General features: G+C 42.4%; 1 long non-coding RNA gene across 1 annotated transcript; it reads left to right on the plus strand.

Moving 5' to 3' along the window:
• Positions 1–11,706: 11,706 nt before the first annotated feature.
• On the plus strand, positions 11,707–24,753 carry LOC123726219 (uncharacterized). The gene is made up of 3 exons (XR_006758580.1): positions 11,707–11,720; positions 15,372–15,373; positions 24,635–24,753. It is a non-coding gene; the product is annotated as an uncharacterized lncRNA (long non-coding RNA).
• The last annotated feature ends 936 nt before the right edge of the window (positions 24,754–25,689 follow it).

Consider the following 25,689-nt stretch of genomic DNA (forward strand, 5'->3'; position numbering starts at 1 on the left):
CCCTAATAATTACAGTGGAATCTCAGTCAACAGCAATTTTGGAAAAATCCCCTGCAGTATCATCAACAGCAGACTCCAACATTTCATCAGTGAAAACAATGTCCTGAGCAGTTGTCAAATTGTCTTCTTACCAAAATAGCGTATGACAGACCACGTATGCACCCTGTACACCCTTATTGACAAACAAATAAAACAAAACAAAGGCAATGTCTTCTCATGCTTTGTTGATTTCAAAAAAGCTTTGACTCAATTTGGCATGAGGGTCTTCTATACAAATTAAGGGAAAAAAGTGTGTTGCAGGAAAAACATTACATTATGAAATCGATGAACACAAAGTGTATAGTTAAAATTGGCAGTAAACACAGATTTCTTTCCTCAGGGCTGTGGGGTGAGACAGGGATGCAGCTTGAGCCCCACCCTCTTCAACATTTATATCAATGAATTGCAGAGGGCGCTAGAACAGTCTGCAGCACCCGGCCTCCCCCCACTGGACTCAGATATTAAATGTCTACTGTTTTCTGATGATCTGCGTGCAGAATTCAACAAATCCAATTCAACAAACCCTAAACAATGCATGCAGAGCAGAATTAGGACGATACCCGCTAATTATCAAAATCCAGAAAAGAGCTGTTCAATTCTACAACCACCTAAAAGCAAGTGCCCACACCTACAGAGTTTAACCTAGAGAAGGGTCCCCTCAGACAGCTGGTTCTGGTGCTCTGTTCACAAACACAAACCCCACAGAGCCCAAGGCCAGCAACACAATTAGACCCAACCAAATTATGAGAAAGCAAACAGATAACTGTTTGACACACTGGAAAGAATCAAATTGGAATGCTATCTGGCTCTAAACAGAGAGTACACAGTGGCAGAATACCTGACCACTGTGACTGACCCAAAATTAAGGAAATCCTTGACTATGTATAAACTCAGTGAGCATAACCTTGCTATATAGAGAGGTTGCCAAAGGCAAAGAAGACAGGATTCATGCCCACTGTCCACACAATGTGGTGGAAACTGAGCTGCACTTCCTAACCTCCTGCCAAATATATGACCACATTAGAGACACATATTTCCCACAGACCCACAAAGAATTGTAAAAAATGTTTTACTATTAATTTAAAAACAAAATTGTTGATGTTGTTAAATTTGTTTCCTCTCAATTTTGTTTATTTCACTTGCTTTGTCAATGTACACATATGTTTTCCATGCCAATAAATCCCCTTTGAATTGAATTGAAAAGAGTAACAATGCAGAAAGAGAATCATTACAAAATGCCTATCCTCAGGAAGAGGGTGAAGAAGAGAAGGTGGAAAGGAGGAGAAGAGGAGAGGGATAGGTCAAACTTACTATCACTGTCTTATGTACTATGGTTGTAGCAACCAGACATTGTGAATGTGTGAGCAGTAGATGTAGTGCCAGTTGTTTTTCTCACTCCCGCCTCTAACCATATGAAAATGAATTGTTAGTGTGTGTGCCTGCGTTGCCGTGTATGAGGGTCTGTTTACTGTCTTCCTGTTCTTCAATAGTCTGGAACGTAGTGGAGTGTTTATTGTGCAATCAGTCTTCTCTCTAAATGAAAATGAGGGGAGGCCTGTATCTATGGATGGAGGGGGAGACAGCAAAAGAAAGAGAGAGAGTTAATCAAAAACAGTGTGAGAATGAGAGAGAGAGGAGGTTTTTAAACAGTGAGATAAACAGTGCAAGAGAGCGAGGGGGAGAGTGAATGAAAGAGAGAGAGCGATAGAGGAGAGCGAGGAGAGACAGCTGTTTATTCAAGCATAATTCTATTACAGCTAGATGGTCCTGTGGAGGGGAATCATTAAATGGGTAACCAGGATGGATGGATCAAGATAAGGATGGATGTGGAGGATGGAGGGAGAGAACGAGCGAGGCAGAGGAGAGATCTACAGCTCATGGGCCAAGATAGAGTCCCAACCTCTGACCCCCATCCCATCATCCGCCTCAGGAAGCCTCCTACTGATAGACTGAGGGAAGACACCTGTCATCGAAAGATAATGGTGGTGTTAACACAAGAGCTCTCTGTCAGCACAGGAGGTCTCACTCTCTGTCTCTGTCTCTGTCTCTCCTCTCTCTGTCTCTCATTCTCTAACCTTGTGCTAACCCTGTGCTCTCTCTGTACAGGGCCAGATTAGTCACTTAATATAGCTCCAATAAGCCCCAACACTGACGATCCGTTTATATTCGTTATAATTGTGTTCCTGGAAACAAGTCCATCAACCAATCAGAAATATGATTGTGTAGGTCCTGGATTGTCTTGTGCACTATGCAAGTCCTGGATTGTCTTCAGGGAGGGACTCATGCCATGATATAGTGTTTTTATGACTATTCTGAGAGTTATTTGTTATCCAATGGGTTTATTTCTCAGTCCTTAGGGGTTTTCTAAACCACTAACTCTCAAGCCGCATTTCCAAACAACAGTTAGACAGTCGAATCCTGTGGTAAAGTCCTCCAGAATGCAGCAGGGTTTAGAACAGGGCCAGGTTGTCAAACTCATTTTGCCCTGGAGGCTGCATTTGGTCCTCAAAGAGGTCCGGAGGGTACTGAAAATTGGTACTGAAAATTTCCTTGCCGTCAAAATCTGTAAGAAAGAGTCCTCTATCCATCATTTTTCCAATTTTCAATGCTCCCTGACTGTCTAGCTTTCATTTAGGTGATTATTAGCAAGCTGGACACAGTCAAGAAACTGTATGAAAGTAGGTCCATTATCATTTCTACATAGTTTTGATCGGATTTTAGTCATTTTAAAATAATAAAAAAAATCTATATAAACACCTGAGTGCCAGACCCCTGGTTTAGAAGCACAGAAAAGCCTAATTATCCACTATCTAGTCAACCAGTCAGCCTTACAAAGCGCTTATTGCCTTACTGCCTGCACGGCTCGGCTTTACTCTGCTCTGTCCTAATAGAGAAATAGTAAAACAAATCTCCTGGCCTTGTTGTATAATATTACCCCTTTGTTTTCCTCCAGCGTAGCAGGAAAGGCCTTGAGTTTTGAGTTCCCTCACTGTAGCTCCCTCTCCCCTGTTTGTATATCTCACATAGATGGAACTGTCATGTCCCGACCCTTGTAAGATGTCCTTTTCTATAGTAGAGTAGGTCAGGGAGTGACAGGGGGTGTTTTTGGGTGGTTTTCTATGTTATCTATTTCTATGTGGTTATTCTAGGTTTCTATTTCTATGTTGGGGTTGTTGGGATGATCTCCAATTAGAGGCAGCCGGTCCTCATTGTCTCTAATTGGAGATCACATTTAGGTAGTTTTTTTCCCACATGTGTTTGTGGGTTGTTATCTTTTTAGTAGTGTTTATTTCTCTCTGTGTCACGGTTTGTTGTTTTGTTATTCAAGTTATTTGTGTATTGCAACGTTTCACGGAAATAATAATTATGTGGAACTACAACCATGCTGCACTTTGGTCCGATCCTTTAGACAACCGTGACAGAATCACCCACCACAAAAGGACCAAGTAGCGTGGTAGGGATCAGCAGGAAAAATGGACTTGGGAGGAGATTTTGGACGGGAAAGGACCCTGGAGGCAGGCTGGGGAGTATCGTCGCCCGAGGGAGGAGATTGAGGCAGCAAAAGTTGAGCGGCGATACTACGAGGCGCTATATCCACCAAGAGGCAAGAGTGAGAGGCAGCCCCAAAACATTTTTTTTGGGGGGCACACGGGGAGTTTGGCAGAGTCAGGGTGGAGACCTGAGCCAACTTCCCGTGCTTTCCGTGGAGAGCCGAGGAGTGAACCGGAGCCAGTCAGGGAGTTGAGCGTGGAGCTCGACGCAAGATTCCGGAGAGAGGCCCTGGCGTTGAGAGCACTGCTGAGGAGCGAGTGACTGAACGAGCACCGTGTTATGCGGTGATGCGCACTGTATCGCCCATACGCACTCACAGCCCGGTGCGCTCGGTGAAAGCTCCTCACCGTTGTCGGGCTAAGATTGGCATTCAGCCAGGAAGGAGTATGCCTGCTCAGCATTCCTGGTCTCCAGTTCGCCTCCATAGCCCAGTACGTCCTGTGCCTGATCCTCGCACTCTTCCTCCAGTGCGCCTCCATAGCCCAGTACGTCCTGTGCCTGCTCCCCGCACTCGCCCTGAGGTGCATGTTACCAGTCTGGCGCCACCTAGGCCAGTCCCACGCATCAGACCTCCAGTGCGCATGCCCAGTCCGGGGTGTCCTGTTCCTGCTCCTTCCACTCGTCCTGAGGTGTGTGTTACCAGTCTGGCGACACCTATGCCAGTCCCACGCATCAGGCTTCTAGTGCGCATTCCCAGTCCAGAGCTTCCGGCGACAGTTCCCAGTCCAGAGCTTCTGGCGACAGTTCCCAGTCCAGAGCTTCCGGCGACGGCCTACAGCCCGGAACCTACTGAGACACTCCCCAGTCCGGAGCCTCCAGCGACGCTCCCCAGTCTAGAGCCGCCATAGACATTTGTCACCCTCCCTACCCTCCCTTCGTGTTTTGTGGTTGCTTTTGTTTTTTTTGTTTTTTGCATTCGGAGTCTGCACCTTTGGGGGGGGTACTGTCACGTCCTGACCCTTGTAAGATGTCATTTTCTATAGTAGAGTAGGTCAGAGCGTGACAGGGGGTGTTTTTTGGTGTTTTTCTATGTTTTCTATTTCTATGTGGTTATTCTAGGTTTCTATTTCTATGTTGGGGTTGTTGGGATGATCTCCAATTAGAGGCAGCCGGTCCTCATTGTCTCTAATTGGAGATCACATTTAGGTAGTTTTTTTTTCCACATGTGTTTGTGGGTTATCTTTTGAGTAGTGTTTATTTCTCTCTGCGTCACGTTTTTTTTTTTTATTTGTATATTGCAACGTTTCACGGAAATAATAAATATGTGGAACTACAACCATGCTGCACTTTGGTCCGATCCTTTAGACAACCATGACATAGAACACGACACAGTGAGAGATGAGGAATGTTAAAGGCATTCTGAACACAGTTAAAGCCTCTTGGGTTTTGTCATTTTTTTTTTACAGGAAACATTGTGCAGAATGTAAACTAGATTCCAATGATTCCACACCAGAGGGAGGGTGGTATACTCCCTACCTTGGTTGTTGAGGGGTGCATTCTAGTGCTTTCAGGTAGGTGTTCTTAGAATCCATTCAGGATCTAAACATTTTGATTGAACTAAAAATGGTGTTGAATGAGGAGATTCATTGTCCCTGCTATCATCAAGGGGATATGATGATTGCTTTGCATCAGGTGGTGCTGTGCTGTAGGTGGTTCTTCACCGTAAATGGAGATGAAAGCACAACAGACTCCATTCTATGGACACAATGGCTGCTTTTTCTTCTCATTGTTGCCAAAGACACTGCCCACTGGGTGGCAGGAGGCAATACATGTCTGGTGTGTGGATAATGGGATGATTTCATTGCTGGATTGGAACACAATCAATCAAATCAGCAGGGATACTAAGAGGTAGGCTTCTAGTTAGCTAACTGCTGTGCATCGACACATATTAGGTTATATAGGTATTAGTACCTACCACAGGAGGTTGGTGGCACCTTCTTTGGGGAAAACGGGCTGGTGGTAATGGCTGGAGCGTAATGGGTGGAATAGTATCAAATACATCAAACACAAGATTTCCATGTGTTTGATACCATTCAGATTGCGCCGTTCCAGCCATTATTATGAGCCGTCCTCCCCTCAGCAGCCTCCACTGTTACCTACATACAGTATACCAGCAAATATTATCAATGTTAGCTGTAGAGGGGGGATTGTTATGGGTAATTGTCAGTCAGGGATAAATACAGCACAGGCGCAGTAAATATACCATATGCAGGTTTTTCATTTTTTTATTATTATCTTTCTTTATACAGGTTGTTCCTTTACCAGTGGAAAAATATGTGCAAAAGGGATGTGCATGATATCACCATACACTCTTTAGATGGAGGATCATGTCAACTTTTTGTTGCAAACAAACCAGTTGACAGAGAGAGACAGACAGCTAGGGTGACACACTGGGATTTAATCTTGGCTGTTTGTACTGTAGCTAATTCAATTTAGGATATCCACAATGTTTCAGCTCATGTACACCAACAGCAGGGCTGGATGACTCATTCCCATTGGTAACGCTCTGGAGAGGAGAGCTAGATCCATATCACAACTTTTACCATTACTGGCTGACAAACACTTGGCTCTGAAAGTCTTCTCAAAGCCACTGCTATCTGCACAGTTTTAAAGGAATAGTTCACCGCAAAACCAAAGTTTGTCACATGGAAATCATATTTCGGACACGCACACACATTCACACACATCTCGATACTCACACAGCTTGTTCAATGTCTTCATCTGTAATGGAGATTGATAGATATGTACTGTAGCTACGTTACATGTTTCTGAACAGGATGAGAAGAACCTATTTAACTAATAAATGCTGTCGCTTACTTCCTCTGCCAAATGCCCTAATGATATGCTAATGTACGTACCTCTTCATCTGTGGATAAGATAAACATTTTCTCTCCTCAAACCAAACTAGCCGAGTGCCCTTCTCTCTCCATCAGCTGTACTGTGTCCCAAATGGCACCCCGTTTCCTGTATGGTGCACTACTTTTAACCACATCTTTGGTCAAAAGTAGTGCACTATAAAGGTTATTGAAGGAATTTCGGACACACCCTGATTAGGAGGGTCTCTCTAATGGCATATCCTTCATTGGACACGATGCCAAGCGAGGAAATTAGCCCTAAATTCATACAAATAGCTCCCCGGCTAAAAAGTGTTTTCTGGCTAATTGATGGAGGAGAATACTTATCAGTATCTGTTAGTCATAGTTCTGCGAGTCCATAATGAAGATTTATGGCCACAACCATGAGACTGTGTCCCACATGGTACACAAATCCTTATATAGTGCACTGCTTTTGACCAGAGCCCTATGAGCCCTGGTCAAAAGCAGTGCACTACACAGGGAATAGGGTGCCATTTGGGACCAGGCCAGGAGCTTTGCAGCATGTTGGATTTGGCATTCACTATCCGGCTGTGTTGCACTTTATTCTGAAGTGGATGTAATGGAGGAATGGGCTTCAACTAGAGAGCTTGAGTGCCCTGTATTGCCGTTGCTACATGGAGATATTGCAGAGATATAGACGATCATCTTTGTCACTTACTTTAAAGCACAGATTAGCCACGCACTCCAGTGAGTACTGTACATATGCACATAATACCCCTCACATGGCTATGATGAGTCTTTTATTCTGCACAGTGGGATATCCCTCTCTCCCTCTGTCTCTATTTTCCTTTCCCATTAGCCCATATGTAAATCTGTCACCACCACCTTCTAACTCACGGCTTAGATGTGGAATTAAAAACCAGGCATGGCTCTCACATTCACACAGACTGTATGAGCCCAATCCAACATAGATACACCAGCATGATCTTTTCCATTGACTAACTGTTGAAAAGATAATGTTTAATTAAAGACAAGTGTCGTGATAATAATACTGAAGAGGCAAATTATACATTTATTGTTTGAAAATCACAAGTTGATTGTTAACAATGCATATGATTTAAACTATGCATGCAAATTCATTAACAATTTATTGTATGAAAATTAGCTACATGTTTGATTGTTAACCTTGCATATAATTTACACTTTTTACAAATGGTAAGGTGTGTAGTTTCTACTCTCTGTTCATTTCATTCCTATAGGCTTCACTTCATGTGATCGTTATCAGAAGCCATGGACCATGGGAACTGTTGAATTAACAATGCGTCTTTGTAATAAACGGATGTGTGTCAAAGAAAATAATCCTCGTATTCAGGCTCCAGCATACACATATACATCATTGATTCACCCCTAACTCATTACAAGGCATGCACAATGAATTGTAAGCATGATTAGAAGCAGTATAGCCTCTTGTATGTGTGCCTGTGTTCTCTCCAAATCACATTTAAGAGTTTGTTTTTCTGTCCAATGCTGATGTGTGCTTCTGAGAAGTCCTGACTGGTTGCTGTGTTATATTCAACCCCATTCATACCCTGAGGTCTTGGGCCTAATTTCTATCCTAGGCAGAGCCACTCCTGACATCCTGTCTTTGTCCCAAATGGCACCTTATACCCTATAGTACTTTTGACCAGAACTCTATGGGAAAGTAGTGTACTACAGTATAAAGGGGATATGGTGCCTTTTGGGACGTTATCATTCACTCCAACTAACTAACAGCCAGTCAGCAGGCAGCAGAGGAGGCAGAGACTGTGTCTGAAATGGCACTATATTCCCTATACATACAGCCCCATAGGGCTCTGGTCCAATGTAGTGCACTATATAGGGAAAAGGATGCCATTTGGGACACAGTCAGAGCGAGGATGCTGGCACTCCCTACATTTTGTCACCATTAGTATTAGCTTTGATTAACTCTCACATCTTCTGACCTACCGTTACCCACTAGTCTCTACTGATCAATATGTAAGACAAATGCATGTAACCCTTGCTTGACCTCTTCAGGTTCTGCCAACTGGTGTGCAGTTGTGTGTGTGGAGGGTGGTGTATGTGTGTGTGTGTGTGGGGTGACTACAGTAGGTGCTTTGGTGGGTGCTAATGTGCATGTGTTTCTATCCAATGTTTGCCTATTTGGCTTCAATAGTGATGGACTCCCAAGCTGTGCCTAGATGCCAATATAGCACTTGAGACAATTTCCAGAAGATTACTCAGTGAGTAATTCATTGGGGGGAAAATAATGACAGTAAGCGCAACATCATAACTATGTGAATGTTAACATGTTGTGGTATATTACACATTGTTACTTTCAACTTTATACTAAATCAAATAACCTAATTTATAATTCAATTCTCATTTATTTTCAGTTGTTAAGTCTGGAGAAAAACTATTTAATCGGTAAAGAATAGAGCTAGACAACAGATCATGGCTTAAGTGACAAGAGTTAACTTCTTGAGCAGGCGTCAGCTCTGAGGCCAACATAGCAATTGTGCTGTTCGAATTAGGAAGCCCTAGTTAACACTGAAGGGCATCTGTTTCAGATTACTGTAATTATTATAATCACTCTGATGACACACAGCTGTGGGCTAGCACTATTGCACTGTACCACCAGAGGAATGCCTTTAGCCAGGGAGAAGAGAAGGGAGAAAGAGGAGGGGATGAAGGAGAAGAGGAGATGGGGAAGAGGAGGGAAGGAAGGAGAGGAGATGAGGAAGAGGTGGGAAAGGAGGAGAGGAGATGGGGAAGAGGAGAGGAGAGAGGAGATGGGAAGGAAGAGAGTAGATGGAGGAGAGAGGAGGGAGGAGATGGAGGGGAGGGAAGAGATGGAGGGGAGGGGAGAGGAGGGGAGGAGAGTGGAGGGAGGAGATGGAGGGGAGGTTAGGGGAGGGGGGAGATGGAGGGGAGGGAGGAGATGGAGGGGAGGGGAGACATCATCCTAGGATAAAGTAATCTCAAATACATTTAGGAATAATCTGATTTTTGGGGCAGAGATTTCTTACAAACACATGGACGATTGGAGGGCACAGTTAACCTGTTGGGGCTAGGGGGCAGTATTTTCACGGCTGGATAAAAAAACGTACCCGATTTAATCTGGTTACTAATCCTACCCAGTAACTAGAATATGCATATACTTATTATATATGGATAGAAAACACCCTAAAGTTTCTAAAACTGTTTGAATGGTGTCTGTGAGTATAACAGAACTCATTTGGCAGGCAAAACCCTGAGACAGATTCTGACAGGAAGTGGATATCTGATGTGTTGTATTACCTTTAAACCTATGCCATTGAAAAACACAGGGGCTGAGGAATATTTTGGCACTTTCTATTGCTTCCACTAGATGTCACCAGCCTTTACAAAGTGTTTTGAGTCTTTTACTGTGAGATCTGACCGAACAAGAGCCATGGAACGGTGATGGCCGATTAGACTCTGGCGCGCGAGTTCATGTTGGGTACCCTCGTTCCAATACGTTATAAAAGAGAATGCATTCGTCCACCTTGAATATTATTCATGTTCTGGTTAAAAAAGGCCCTAATGATTTATGCTATACAACGTTTGACATGTTTGAACGAACGTAAATATATTTTTTCCCCTCGTTCATGAAGTGAAGTCCGGCGGGCTTAGATCATGTGCTAACAAGACAGAGATTTTTGGACATAGATGATGAGCTTTTTTGAACAAAACTACATTCGTTATGGACCTGTGATACCTGGAAGTGACATCTGATGAAGAGAATCAAAGGTAATGGATTATTTACATAGTATTTTCGATTTTAGATCTCCCCAACATGGCGGCTAGTCTGTATCGCAACGCGTATTTTTCTGGGCGCAGTGCTCAGATTATTGCAAAGTGTGATTTCCCAGTAAGGTTATTTTTAAATCTGGCAAGTTGATTGCGTTCAAGAGATGTAAATCTATAATTCTTTAAATGACAATATAATATTTTACCAATGTTTTCTAATTTTAATTATTTCATTTGTGGTGCTGACTTGACTGCCGGTTATTGGAGGGAAACGATTTCCTCAACATCAATGCCATAGTAAAACGCTGTTTTTGGATATAAATATGAACTTGATAGAACTAAAAATGCATGCATTGTCTAACATAATGTCCTAGGAGTGTCATCTGATGGAGATTGTAAAAGGTTAGTGCATCATTTTAGCTGGTTTTATGGTTTTGGTGACCCTGTCTTTGAATTGACAAAACATTACACACAGCTATTGTCAATGTACTCTCCTAACATAATCTAACTTTATGCTTTCGCCGTAAAACCTTTTTGAAATCGGACAACGTGGTTAGATTAAGGAGATGTTTATCTTTCAAAGGGTGTAAGATAGTTGTATGTTTGAAAAATTTGAATTTTGACATTTATTTGGTTTCAAATTTGCCGCTCTTGAAATGCACCTGCTGTTGATAGGGTGCACCACGGGTGGCACGCTAGCGTCCCACATAGCCCCAAGAAGTTAAAGAGAGTGAAAAGAAGAAGGAGACCAAAAGAGAGGGAAAGAGTGGGAAGGAAATTAAGAGTGTGAAGGGGAGATGATGCAGTAAGGGATACACGAGGCCAGAACATAGTAAAGAGTGAGAGAGAAGAAGATAGGGGAAAAGAGAGGAAAATAGTTAAAGGGAGAAGACATAACAGATAAAAGAGGGGAGAGGATAGAGTGAAGAAAGAGGAAGAGAGAGGAAGAGCGAAAGGGAGCGACCACCTGCTGGTGGAACAGTAGGGAATTGGGCAACATAATCGCCTAGTGACCTTTTCACTAAATCACCCCTTCCAGCCTTCCTTCCAGATAACTGGCAAACCGAGACCTGTGACATACAGGCAGACAGGCAGACAGGCAGACAGACATATTCCAGATTCTGTAACTGGTCACAGAGACCTGTAAAGAAAGACAGACAGACAGACAGACAGACAGACAGACAGACAGACAGACAGACAGACAGACAGACAGACAGACAGACAGACAGACAGACAGACAATTATAAGGTAAGAGGAGTTTCTCTTGATATTTCCAGTTGCTATTTGAAAACCTTGTGACAGACAGAAAACCAGAATCCCAGGAGGCGTTTAGCAAGGGGCAGATTGGCAATTCTGGCAATTTTTTGTTGTTGTGTGGGCTGGTCGAAAATTGACACACACACACACACACCATTTTTTTCATATATATACTATAAAACAAGGAAAAAAGTGACATGGCCAGTTCTACTTTGTATTTTATTAGGATCCCCATTAGCTATAGCTAAAGCAGCAGCTACTCTTCCTGTAGTCCACACAAAACATGAAACATGACATAATGCAGAACATCAATAGACAAGAACAGCTCAAGGACAGAACGACATACATTTTTAAAAAGGAATCTATAATGAGCCTTTGGCTGATCAGTGGGCAATGGCCGGACCCCCCAACCAAAATGGGATGCCCCAGTTTTCTGATAGCCTGAGCTGAGGTCAAACACGACATCCGCAAAGAGACCTGCTCCGACTCAGTTAGACATCCAAGACCATGGAAAGGGTGCCTATAAATGTGACCGACCGGCTCGGTCTTATGTAGCAACATTTGAAATGGTGTCTTAAATTGGATAAAAGTAGAGACTCAGAGCTAGAAAATGAGCAACAATCAGGAAGTTATCCTGCTTTGAAAGTTGATAAACTTGTAACCTCACTTTTGAGAAAATGGCGTTTAAATATTTTGGTACCTAAATGAGAGCTCTTCTTTGTCTACACCCATTCAGCATCTTTCACATCTTTCTAAGCTTTATCCCTACCCATCTCTTTAAGGATTCACATGTGAGGCTATGTACTAAACAACCAAAGATTTAAAGACTAAAGGTTCGTAAATTTTATCTGGAGTACCAGAGTGTGGTCTCGGTGTTCGTAAACTCAGAGCGTTTCACTTTCGGATCACACGCTCTGGCTGAGAAGTAGGTTTGATCGAAGAGTTCTGACAGCAGTCAAGCAACCAATCTAACTGGACAATGGTGGCTAGCATGCTAGCTACTTCCAGACAAATGAGAGATCAGCTCACTCTGATCATTTTACTCACCCTAGTAGAGCTGGTTAGGCTGTTTTTATGTCGTCCAGAGTGTTTGTGACTGCAACTGTGCTGCTGGCAACAATTTAATTATGCTTTTGTTTGCCAATGTTTACTGACACCAGCCATATTCAACGGTGTTGAGCGTTCATAAATGTGTCAGTTATTCTGTGCTCTGGCACACTCAGACGAGATTACTCTGAAATTGGAAAAGATAGCCAGAGCGAATTTACCATCTACGTCTGTCGACAGTTGTCACAGTGACACCATAAACATTCTACTAAAATAGTTACTTGCATAGTGGTGTCTTTTGTTTAGACATGTAGCTAGCTAGCTAAACAATTAACCATAATCCCAACTCATAATGTTACTACCCTGCATGAATCTGCATGTAGCTAACCAACCAGGTTCAATGTTAGCTAGCTAACATTAGGCTATAACTACAATGCAAATGGCTCTGAGATGCAAATAATATTACTACACCAATCATACAGGTAATGTTAGCTAGCTAGCCAGCCAGCTAACGTCAGATACGTTTTAACCTGTTTGGGCTAGGGGGCAGTATTGAGAATTTTGGAAAAAATATGTGCCCATTTTTAACTGCCTCCTACACCAACTCAGAAGCTAGAATATGCATATTATTGTTCAGGTTTGGATAGAAAACACCCTAAAGTTTCTAAAACTGTTTGAATGGTGTCTGTGAGTATAACAGAACTCCTATGGCAGGCAAAAACCTGACAAGGTTTCATGCAGGAAGTGGCCTGTCTGACAAGGAGTCGTGCGTCTTGCATCTGTTTATTGAAGAGTAAGGATCTTAGCTGTAACGTGACAATTCCCAGGGCTCCAAAAGGCTCTCAGAACCCGGGAAAAACCTGAACGATGACGAGGCAGCCTCTGGCTGAAACAGATTATCGCCTTATCCAAGTGCCCGATCAGAGGACCATTGAATGAGGCGCGTGCACGATTCGCCCCCGTGGAGAAATTTCATTCGGCTGTTTAGCTTATTGCAGATTCCCGGTCGGAATATTATCGCTTTTCTACGAGATAAATGGCATAAAAATTGGTTTTAAACAGCGGTTGACATGCTTCGAAGTACGGTAATGGAATATTTAGACATTCTTTGTCACGCCATGCGCCATGCGCGCGACCGTTATTTACCATTCGTATAGTGTCTAGAACGCACGAACAAAACAGAGGATATTTGGATATAACGATGGATTATTTGAGACCAAACCTACATTTGTTATTGAAGTAGAAGTCCTGGGAGTGCATTCTGACGAAGAACAGGAAAGGTAAGAACATTTTTCTTATAGGAAATAGGATTTTGGTGAAGGCTAATCTTGCCGGGTGTCTAAATAGCTAGCCGTGATGGCTGGGCTAGGTACTTAGAATATTGCAAAATGTGCTTCCTCCGAAAAGCTATTTTAAAATCGGACATATCGAGTGCATAGAGGAGTAATGTATCTATAATTCTTAAAATAATTGTTATGCTTTTTGTGAACGTTTATCGTGAGTAATTTAGCAAACTGTTAGTAAATTCCCCGGAAGTTTGCGGGGGGTATGCTTTTTCTGAACGTCACATGCTAATGTAAAAAGCTGTTTTTTGATATAAATATGAACTTGATTGAACAGACATGCATGTATTGTATAACATAATGTCCTAGGTGTGTCATCTGATGAAGATCATAAAAGGTTAGTGCTGCATTTAGCTGTGGTTTGGGTTTTTGTGACATTATATGCTAGCTTGAAAAATGGGTGTCTGATTATTTCTGGCTGACACTCTCCTGACATAATCTAATGTTTTGCTTTCGTTGTAAAGCCTTTTTGAAAAAGGTTAAAGTGGCTAGAGCTTGAGTCAGTATCTTGGCAGCAGCCACTCAATGTTAGTGATGGCAGTTTAACTGTCTGATGGCCTTGAGATAGAAGCTGTTTTTCATTCTCTCAGTCCCTGCTTTGATGCACCTGTACTGACCTCGCCTCCTGGATGATAGCGGGGTGAACAGGCAGTGGCTCGGGTGGTTGTTGTCCTTGATGATATTTTTGGCCTTCCTGTGACATCGGGTGGTGTAGGTGTCCTGCAGAGCAGGTAGTTTGCCCCCGTTGATGCGTTGTGCAAACCTCACTACCATCTGGAGAGCTTTACGGTTCTGGGCAGAGCAGTTGCCGTACCAGGCGATGATACAACCCGGCAGGATGCTCTTGATTGCGCATCTGTAAAGGTTTGTGAGTGTTTTTGGTGACAAGCCGAATTTCTTCAGCCTCCTGAGGTTAAAGAGGCGCTGTTAAAGAGGCGCTGATTGACTGTAGACCCTGCCACATACCTCTCGTGTCTGAGCCGTTGAATTGTGACTCTACTTTCGCTCTACACTGGCGCTTAGCTTGTTTGATTGCCTTGCGGAGGGAATAGCTACACTGTTTGTATTCGGTCATGTTTCTGGTCACCTTGCCCTGATTAAAAGCAGTGGTGCGCGCTTTCAGTTTTGCACGAATGCTGTCATCAATCCATGGTTTCTGGTTGGGGAAGGTTTTAATAGTTGCTGTGGATACAACATCACCGATGCACTTGCTAATAAACTCGCTCACCGAATCAGTGTACTCATCAATGTCATTATCCGACGGCGAGTAGTAAACTCGGAAGCGGTGCGCGATGTGCCCGTCTACGGAGCCTGATCAGAAGATCGCTTGTTCTTCCCCCCTGCAGCGCCGTTGTTTTGGCTCGCCGGCTGGGATCCGATCCATTGTCCTGGGTGGTGGCCCAAACAGAGGATCCGATTCGAGAAAGTCGTATTCCTGGTCGTAATGTTGGTAAGTTGACATTGCTCTTATATCCATTTGGAAGACCCATTTGCGACCAAGCTTTAACTTCCTGACTGATGTCTAGAGATGTTGCTTCAATATATCCACATACTTTTCCAATCTCATGTTGCCATTTATTTTGGGAAGTGCACCAGTCCCTCCTGCAGCAAATCGCCCCCACAACATGATGCTGCCACCCCCGTGCGTCACGGTTGGGATGGTGATCTTCAGCTTGCAAGCCTCCCCTTTTTCCTCCAAACATAAGTATGGTCATTATGGCCAAAAAATTATATTTTTGTTTCATCAGACCTGAGGACATTTCTCCAAAAAGTACGATCTTTGTCCCCATGTGCAGTTGTAAACCGTAGTCTGGCTTTTTTATGGCGGTTGTGGAGCAGTGGCTTCTTCCTTGCTGAGTGGGCTTTCAGGTTACGTTGATATAGGACTCGTTTTACTGTGGATATAGATACTTTTGTTTCCTCCAGCATCTTCACAAGGTCCTTTGCTGTTGTTCTGGGATTGATTTGCACTTTTCGCTCCGAAGTACGTTCATCTCTAGGAGACAGAACGCGTCTCCTTCCTGAGCAGTATGACGGCTGCGTGGTCCCATGGTGTTTATACTTGCGTACTATTGTTTGTACAGATGAACGTGGTACCTTAAGGCGTTTGGAAATTGCTCCCAAGGATGAACCAGACTTGTGGAGGTCTACAATTGTTTTTCTGAGGTCTTGGCTGATTTCTTTTGATTTTCCCATGATGTCAAGCAAAGAGGCAGTGAGTTTGAAGGTAGGCCTTGAAATACATCCACAGGTACACCTCTAATTGACTCAAATGATGTCAATTAGCCTATCAGAAGCTTCTAAAGCCATGACATCATTTTCTGGAATTTTCCAAGCTGTTTAAAGGCACAGTCAACTTAGTGTAAGTAAACTTCTGACCCACTGGAATTGTGATGCAGTGAATTATAAATGAAATAATCTGTCTGTAAACAATTGTTGGAAAAATGACTTGTGTCATGCACAAAGTGTATGTCCTAACCGACTTGCCAAAACTATAGTTTGTTAACAAGACATTTGTGGAGTGGTTGAAAAACGAGTTTTAACCTCTATGGGCTAGGCGGGACGAATTCGTCCCACCTACGTAACAGCCAGTCTAATCCAGTGGCGCGATTTTTGAATCGTTTGAAATACTATTACTTCAATTTCTCAAACATATGACTATTTTACAGCTGTTTAAAGACAAGACTCTCGTTTATCTAACCACACTGTCCGATTTCAAAAAGGCTTTACAACGAAAGCAAAACATTAGATGATGTCAGGAGAGTGCCCAGCCAGAAATAATCAGACACCCATTTTTCAAGCTAGCATATAATGTCACCAAAACCCAAACCACAGCTAACCGCTGTTTAAAACCAATTTTTATGCCATTTATCTCGTAGAAAAGCGATAATATTCCGACCGGGAATCTGCAATAAACTAAACAGCCGAATTAAAATACTCCACGGGGGCTAATCGCGCACGCGCCTCATTCCATTGTCACCTAATGGGACACTTGGATAAGGTGATAATCTGTTTCAGCCTGAGGCTGCCTCGTCAACCTTCATGATTTTCCCGGGTCCTGAGAGCCTATTGGAGCCCTGGGAATTGTCACGTTACAGCTAAGATCCTTACTCTTCAATAAACAGATGCAAGACGCACGACTCCTTGTCAAACAGGCCACTTCCTGCATGAAACCTTGTCAGGTTTTTGCCTGCCATAGGAGTTCTGTTATACTCACAGACACCATTCAAACAGTTTTAGAAACTTTAGAGTGTTTTCTATCCAAACCTGAACAATAATATGCATATTCTAGCTTCTGAGTTGGTGTAGGAGGCAGTTAAAAATGGGCACATATTTTTTCCAAAATTCTCAATACTGCCCCCTAGCCCAAACAGGTTAATGACTCCAACCTAAGTGTATGTAAACTTTCAACTTAAACTGTAGGACTGTCTCACCTCTCTAAACACAGTCTTTTATGTACTGAGACAGCCAAGGACCTCTAAATCTAACGTTTTACCATGCCTGTGAATATTAAACGTAAAATGTCCCGATCATTTGTCTCGTCTTATGATCGGATCCACCCTCTGCTTTTGATCTTCTGCTTTGGACTTACTGACAGCAGACTGTCATTCTGACGAGTCTGTGGATGGTTCTGGTGCACAGTGGCCTGTTGGAGAGGAGAAGAGAAGAGAAGAGAGGAGAGGAGACAAGAGAAGAGGAGAGATAATGTAGTCCTATAATTCATGTAAAACTCTTCCCTCCCTCTCTCTCTCTCTCTCTCTCTCTCTCTTTCCCCCCTCCTCAAAAAGCCCAAAGCACAGCATTTTTCTGTTAATTACAGCATAGATCATCCTCACCCCACACCAAACATCCTTTTTCCTCCTGTCCTTGCTCCACTTTTTATTATTTTACCAGAGAAATTGTACTCTCACACTATCATAAATCTTAGAGAGGATTTACATTCATATTGATATATGATCCCGATCAGCTCTGTCCTCAATAAGCAACAGCCTGGCCATTACACTGTTCTCTAACAAACACAATGTTTAGAGGCAGTCTATGTTTCAATAAACATAATACAAGAGTTGTGAAATCAATGTTGATATGATTATCTGTACTGAATTACATTTCAATAGATCAATAGATTGATCAATAGGAGAGTCTTTGTGTGCTGTTGAGTACAACTTGTGCGATTGCTGCATACAACCTCCTAATAGGCTGAATAGAAGGGAGCCTATCATGGCAGAGCTATGGACATATAAGGTAGGATATAAGTTCACATCTCCATTCACCTTTCCAACCTGTGTATCTATTTGGTGAAACACTTCTATTAGAACATGCAGCCTCTCAGCCAGCCTTTCAGCCTCTCAGCCAGCCTCTTTACCTATGGCTCTATTGAGTACAACACAGAAAATCAGTCAGTCAGTCAGTCAATGCAATACACGTACGCACGCACACACAATCGCACACACACACACACACACACACACACACACACACACACACACACACACACACACACACACACACACACACACACACACACACACACACACACACACACACACACACACACACACTCTGATCACCCATGTTGGTTCTGTCTGGAAGACATGGAAAGACCATTATGTGGAGGAGGAGATGAGAGCCTTGTCAGCATGACAGCTCAATGTCAAGCAAATCCTTCCTGAATATTGTGTGTGTGTGTGTGTGTGTGTGTGTGTGTGTGTGTGTGTGTGTGTGTGTGGTGTGTGTGTGTGTGTGTGTGTGTGTGTGTGTGTGTGTGTTCGTGCGTGTGCCACACTTCTAAGGAATAAAGAAAAATATCCCTGCTGAGATTTTCAATGTGCTGTTACCGTATGACACAAGTTAAAAGTGCAATGCATACACAGGAAAAAAAGGGCAAAGCAAATACAGACATCAATTCACACATAACACACTCAGTACACATGCACACACATTTATTGCAATGAACCAATTTGCCTAATTGGTAGACTTTTTCCATCCCTTTGTGTGTGTTTCTTTTCTTTCACAAACAGACCAGAGGCTATGACATGAGGAGTACAGTAGTACATTAAATGCTAGCTAGCTAAACACATGCGCAGAGCAGGAATAGAGATGAGTATGTGAAAGAGAGAGGCAGGGTAGCAGTTAAGTTTACATATGTTATATTTTCCCATCAACCGGATGGTAGCTGTGAAATGTGTTGTTTTGAAGGTAGTAGTACAGCGCCGTTGGAGAAAATTACGGTTAAGTGCCTTGCTCAAGGGCACACTTACAGTTTTTCAACTTGTTGGCTCGGGTATTTGAAGCAGCAACCTTTCAGTTACTGGCCCAATGCTCTAACCTCTAGGCTACCTGCCGCCCTATGTTATCAATTTATTTTGGCCAGGTTGCAGTTGTAAATGAGAACTTGTTCTCAACTGGCCTACCTGGTTAAATAATGGTGAAATAAAAATATATATTTTTTTAGATTTTTGTCACTAGATGTGACTTAGAGTGGCATGTGATGTATGGCAGTGGCAGTTTTTGCCATTTAAAATTAATGAGCATGGCCTTATTTCTATTTCAGCATACTAAATTACTGTCATTCATATTAAATTTACCCAACTCAATGTAACATTGAACATTTTTGGCTACTACATGATACTCAAATTTTCCATATACCCATCATGAGGTCGCTACAACCTAGCCTACAAATGACAGTTTATAATGTAGGTGCACAGGTCGAGAGACAAATTGGAGTAATCAAGGTGACAGACAATGCCACCTTGTACACTCTTGCCTGCATCTAGCTGCTCTACCATTGGACAAATTCAGCTAGGTCTATCCCTTTTTCATTCCGTTTGCTTCCGTTTAAGATTTGTTTTCAACATAATCGGCAAAATGAATACACCCTTAATCACCCGCACACACACAGTTAGGAAGAGTTCGTCATTTCATGGAGTCTGTGAAACAAGAAACCACATGGAAAAAGTGGTAAGCAAGTTAGGACCAAAATACATTTTCATGAAGTGAAATTAATTCATTGTGTTAGAGGTTTCTTGATGCTTGTATCTAAACCAAAGTTGATAATTTTAAGATTATTCTATACATCCATTGGGGTCTCTATAAGCTTCTAAATGAGGTCCTAAACCTAACATGAAAGCGCATCCTTGTAGCTGTGTGGGCTAAAATAGTAGAAATGTTTTCCTTGGGGTAAGTTGAACCAATGGCCAATGGGATATGAGGTAGCTACAGGGCCTGACCTATAGTACCAGCCAAAAGTTTGGACACACCTACTCATTCCAGGGTTTGTCTTTATTTTAACTATTATCTACGTTGTAGAATAATAGTGAAGACATCAAAACTATGAAATAACACATATGGAATCAGGTACTGTAGTACCCAAAAAGGTGTTAAACAGATCAAAATATATGTTATATTTAGATTCTTCAATGTAGCCATCCTTTGCCTTGATGACAGCTTTGCACACTCTTGGCATTCTCTCAACCAGATTCATGAGGTAGTCACCTGCATTTCAGTTAACAGGTGTGCTTCGTTAAAAATTTAATTTGTGGAATTTCTTTACTTCTTAATGCGTTTGAGCCAATTAGTTGTGTTATGAGAGGCCTATTTGGTAAAAGACCAAGTCCATATTATGGCAAGAACAGCTCAAATGAGCAAAGAGAAACAACATTACTTTAAGACATGAAGGTCAGTCAATCTGGAATATTTCAAGAAAGTTTCTTCAAGTGCAGTCACAAAAACCATCAAGCGCTATGATGAAACTGGCACTAAGACCTCGGTTTAAAAGCTGACAGTGTTTTATATACTTTTATTTTATTTTGAATCCTGCGGCTCTTTTGGGCTAAATTGTTGTGAGCATTGCTATCTGTCCCGGGATTCTGCCAGATTCCATATAGGGGGAGAGACGCAAAAGCCCAGCTAGCCTAACTTGCTCGGCGGTCTGAAATGGAGGCTGCTATTGAACGTTTCCAGCATTGCAGGAGCTCTTTTTACTTTGCTTTGTTCCGGGACAATGTGGACCGCGCTGACTTTCAATGTAGCAACTGCTTTCTGCAGAGGAGCAAGCAAGTAGCAAGTAGCAAGTAGTACTCTTAGCAAGCAAGTAGCAAACCTACATAAGCTACTGGGGAACCCACGCCCACCTACTTTTTATTTTTCTTCCACCCCAGTAGCCAGACACCGCTCTTGTCTGGTGGACTCTCCACAGCCGACTGGCCTGTGCTAGGCAGGGTTCCATCCCCGAAGGGGTCTCCCCCTTCCCAGAAGAAAGGAGCTGTTCTCGACCCAACCAACCAGCCATGGAGGTACAGTACGTCACTCGCCGTGGAAGTCAAAGAAGGCGTCCTCTGGCAACGGGGGTAACCATGGAGATGTTGAGCCCGGAACTGACTCAGACCAGAAACAGCTTTGCCTCCCTGGATCCAGAGGTTCAGGCACCTTTGTCATTGGTGGCTTCCCAATCAAGATCAGATCCGGAGGTACCTGCGTCTTCGTCCTCGGTTCTGTCTCCCTCTCCGGTGGCTCCTACCTTGGGTTCAGATCTTTGGAGCTCCCATTCTCACCAGACTGTGAGGCTGACTGAGGGACCGGCCCATTCAACATCACCAGCTGTCATCATAAGCAGTTCTATGGTGAGAAACATCTCTGTCCCCAAGGCAAAAACCCTGTGCTACCCAGGAGTACGAGTACAGGACATAGCAAGGCTGCTTCCGACTGTTCTACCACAGATGCCGGGAGCTGACACTGTTTTAGGCCATTTGGGGTCAAACGACATTGATTTTAAAGAACTGATTTTAGCATTAAAAGATGCCAAAAAACGGCCAATAATTTCAGGTCCAGTACCATTGTTGGGCGCGGGTGTGAAAGACTTGTATTACATATTTGGCTAAAAGACTACTGTAGTTCTGCTGGAGTCACTTTTATTGATAACTTTGACACATTCTGGAAACAGAAGATACTCTCCAGGAATGACGGAGTCCATCCAAATCATCTTGGCTCCTGGACTCTGTCCACGCATTTCAAGGCTGTGTTGAAACAATGACTGGTAAATGATCCAAGACCAGCTCAGTTAATCCCTACCATTGTGACAATGAGTCGTCATAAAGCTGCATCAAATGTACATGATCTTAGGGGCATTGGCAAACACAATGTAAGTAATTGAATTTATGTACCCCTAATTGCACAGAATACATCTGTTTATCCTACAAATATTGTAAACAGTAATCATGAGCCTATAAACCAGAGTTACACTGTTAGCACTGAGGCAGTGTGCAATAGTAGGAAGACCTTTGATGATACAGTGGTAGCAATACATGGTTATAACATCTACCGAAAAGACAGAAATGCTAACGGAGGCGGTGTTGCGGTCTATAATCAGAACCACATTCCAGTAAAGCTTAGAGACGATCTAATGTTATATACTGTTGAAGTAATATGGCTACAGGTTCATCTGCCTCACCTAAAACACATTCTTGTGCGAAGCTGCTATAGACCACCAAGTGCTAACAGTCAGTATCTGGATAATATGTGTGAAATGCTTGATAATGTATGTGATATCAACAGAGAAGTATATTTTCTGGGTGATTTAAATATTGACTGGCTATCACCAAGCTGCCCACACAGGAAGTCGCTCTGGATAAGAGCGTCTGCTAAATGACTTAAATGTAAATGTAAATGAAAAAACTTCAAACTGTAACCAGTGCCTGCAACCTGCATCAGGGTAGTTACAAACAGCACAGGAATTAAATCATCAACATGTATTGATCACATCTTTATTAATGCTGTAGATATTTTCTTTAAAGCAGTATCCAAATCCATAGGATGTGGTGATCACAATATAATAGCCATACCTAGGAAAACCAAAGTTCCAAAGGCTGGGCCTAAAATAGTCTATAAGGTCATACAAGAAGTTTTGTAGTGATTGATATGTTGATGATGTAAAGATTTGTTTCTGGTCTGTGGTGTGTAATGAGGAGCAACCAGACGCTGCACTTGACGCATTTATGAAACTACTTATTCCAGTTACTAATAAGCATGCACCCATTAAGAAAATGACTGTAAAAACTGTTAAATCCCTGGGATCGATGAGGAATTTGAAAAATTGCATGGTTGAGAGGGATAAGGCAAAAGGTATGGCAATTAAGTGACAGCCCAACTGATTGGCAAACATACTGCAAATTGAGAAATCATGTGAACAAACTAAATAAAAATAAACTACACTATGAAACAAAGATAAATTATATAAAGAATGATAGTAAAAAGCTTTGGGGCACCTTAAATGAATTTTTTGGGGAAAAAAAGCCAACTCTGGTACTTTATTCATTGAATCAGACGGCTCATTCATCACAAAGCCCACTGATATTGCAAACTACTTTAATGACTTTTTCATTGGCAAGATAAGCAAATTTAGGGATGACATGTCAGCAACAAACGCTGACACTTCACATCCAAGTATATCAGACCAAGTTATTAAAGACAAGAATTGTACTTTTGAATTCCGTAAAGACAGTGTGGAAGAGGTGAAACAATTATTGTTGTCTGTCAACAATGACAAGCCACCGGGGTCTGATAATCTGGATGGAAAATTACTGAGGATAATAGCAGATGATATTGTCAGTCCTATTTGCCACATCTTCAATTTAAGCCTACTAAAGAGCATGTGCCCTCAGGCCTGGAGGGAAGCTAAAGTCATTCACTACCCAAGAATAGTAAAGCCCCCTTTACTGGCTCAAATAGCTGACCAATCAGCCTGTTACCAACCCTTAGTAAACTTCTGGAAAAAACTGTGTTTGACCAGATACAATGCTATTTCACAGTAAACAAATTGACAACATAATTTCAGCATGCTTACAGGAAGGACACTCAACAAGCACAGCACTTGCACACATGACTGATGGCTGAGAGAAAATGATGGTAAATTGATGATAAAATGATTGTGTGGGCTATCTTGTTAGACTTCAGTGCAGCTTTTGACATTATCTATCACAGTCTGGTGATGGAAAAACATATGTGTTATGACTTATAATGTGGATAAATAGTTACTTGTCTAACAGAACACAGAGGGTGTTCTTTATTGGAAGCCTCTCAAATATAATCCAGTTACAATCCGAAATTCCCCAGGGGATCTGTTTAGGCCCCTTGCTTTTTTCCATTTTTACTAACGACATGCCACTGACTTTGAGTAAAGCCAGAGTGTCTATGCATGTGGATGACTCAACACTATCCACATCAGCTACTACAGCAACTGAAATGACTGCAACACTCAACAAAGAGCTGCAGTTAGTTTCAGAGTGGGTGGCAAGGAATAAGTTAGCCCTTAATATTTCTAAAACTAAAAGCACTGTATTTGGAACAAAGCACTCACTAAACCCTAAACCTCAACTCAGTCTTGTAATAAATAATGTGGAAATTGAGCAAGTTGAGATGACTAAACCGCTTGGAGTAACCCTAGATTGTAAACTGTCATGGTCAAAACATATTGATGCAGTAGTAGCTAAGATGGGGAGAAGTCTGTCTATAATAAAGCAATGCTCTGCCTTCTTAACAACATTATCAACAAGGCAGGTCCTACAGGCCCTAGTTTTGTTGCCCCTTGACTACTGTTCAGTTGTGTGGTCAGGTGCCACAAAAAAAGGAGTTAGGAAAATTGCAATTGGCTCAGAACAGGGCAGCACGACTGGCCCTTGGATGTGAGCTAATATTAATAATATGCATGCCAATCTCTACTGGCTGAAAGTGGAGGAGAGATTGACTTCATCACTACTTTTATTTTATGAGAGGTATTGACATGTTGAATGCACCGAGCATTGTGAAGCAGAATTCACCAAGCGTTGGATTGTTCACCCACTAATAGGGAACGTGAGCCGGGATTAGACCGTCGTGAGACAGGTTAGTTTTACCCTACTGATGTTGTGTTGTTGCAATAGTAATCCTGGCACACAGCTCGGACACCCATGCATGCGCCACAAGACATGCCACAAGAGGTCTCTTCAAAGTCCAGAACAGACTATGGGAGGCACACAGTACAACATAGAGCCATGACTACATGGAACTCTGTTCCACATCAAGTAACTGACGCAAGCAGTAAACATAGATTTAAAAAACAGATTAAAAAAAACACCTTATGGAACAGCAGAGACTGTGTTGCAACACAAACATTGGCACAGACACATGCATACACACACACATACGATAACATGCACACTATAAATACACATGGATTTAGTACTGTTTATATGTGGTAGTGCTGGAGTAGGGGCCTGAGGGCACACAGTGTGTTGTGAAATCTGTGAATGTATTGTAATGTTTTTAAAATTGTATAATCCTGTTAGGGCTAGGGGGCAGTATTGACACGGCTGGATAAAAAACATACCCGATTTAATCTGGTTACCACTCCTACCCAGTAACTAGAATATGCATATACTTATTACATATGGATAGAAAACACCCTAAAGTTTCTAAAACTGTTTGAATGGTGTCTGTGAGTATAACAGAACTCAAATGGCAGGTCAAAACCTGAGAGATTCCTTTACAGGAAGTGGCCTGTCTGACCATTTCTTGAACTTCTTTTCCATCTCTATCTTTTACTAAGGATCTCTGCTCTAACGTGACACTTCCCACGTCTTCCATAGGCGCTCAGAGCCTGGGAAAAAACAGAATGTCGTCATCCCAGCCCCAGGCTGAAACACATTATCGCCTTTCTCAAGTGGCCGATCAAGGGACTCTGGGCTTATGCGCGTGACCCGACTGCCCCCGCCTTTGTGATTTTTTCCTCTGTTTGCCGAAAAGGAGATTCCCTGTCGGAATATTATCGCTTTTCTACGAGAAAAATTGCGTAAAAATTGATTTTAAACAGCGGT

The sequence above is a fragment of the Salmo salar genome, chromosome ssa01, assembly GCF_905237065.1.
Source record: "Salmo salar chromosome ssa01, Ssal_v3.1, whole genome shotgun sequence".
Taxonomy (NCBI): domain Eukaryota; kingdom Metazoa; phylum Chordata; class Actinopteri; order Salmoniformes; family Salmonidae; genus Salmo; species Salmo salar.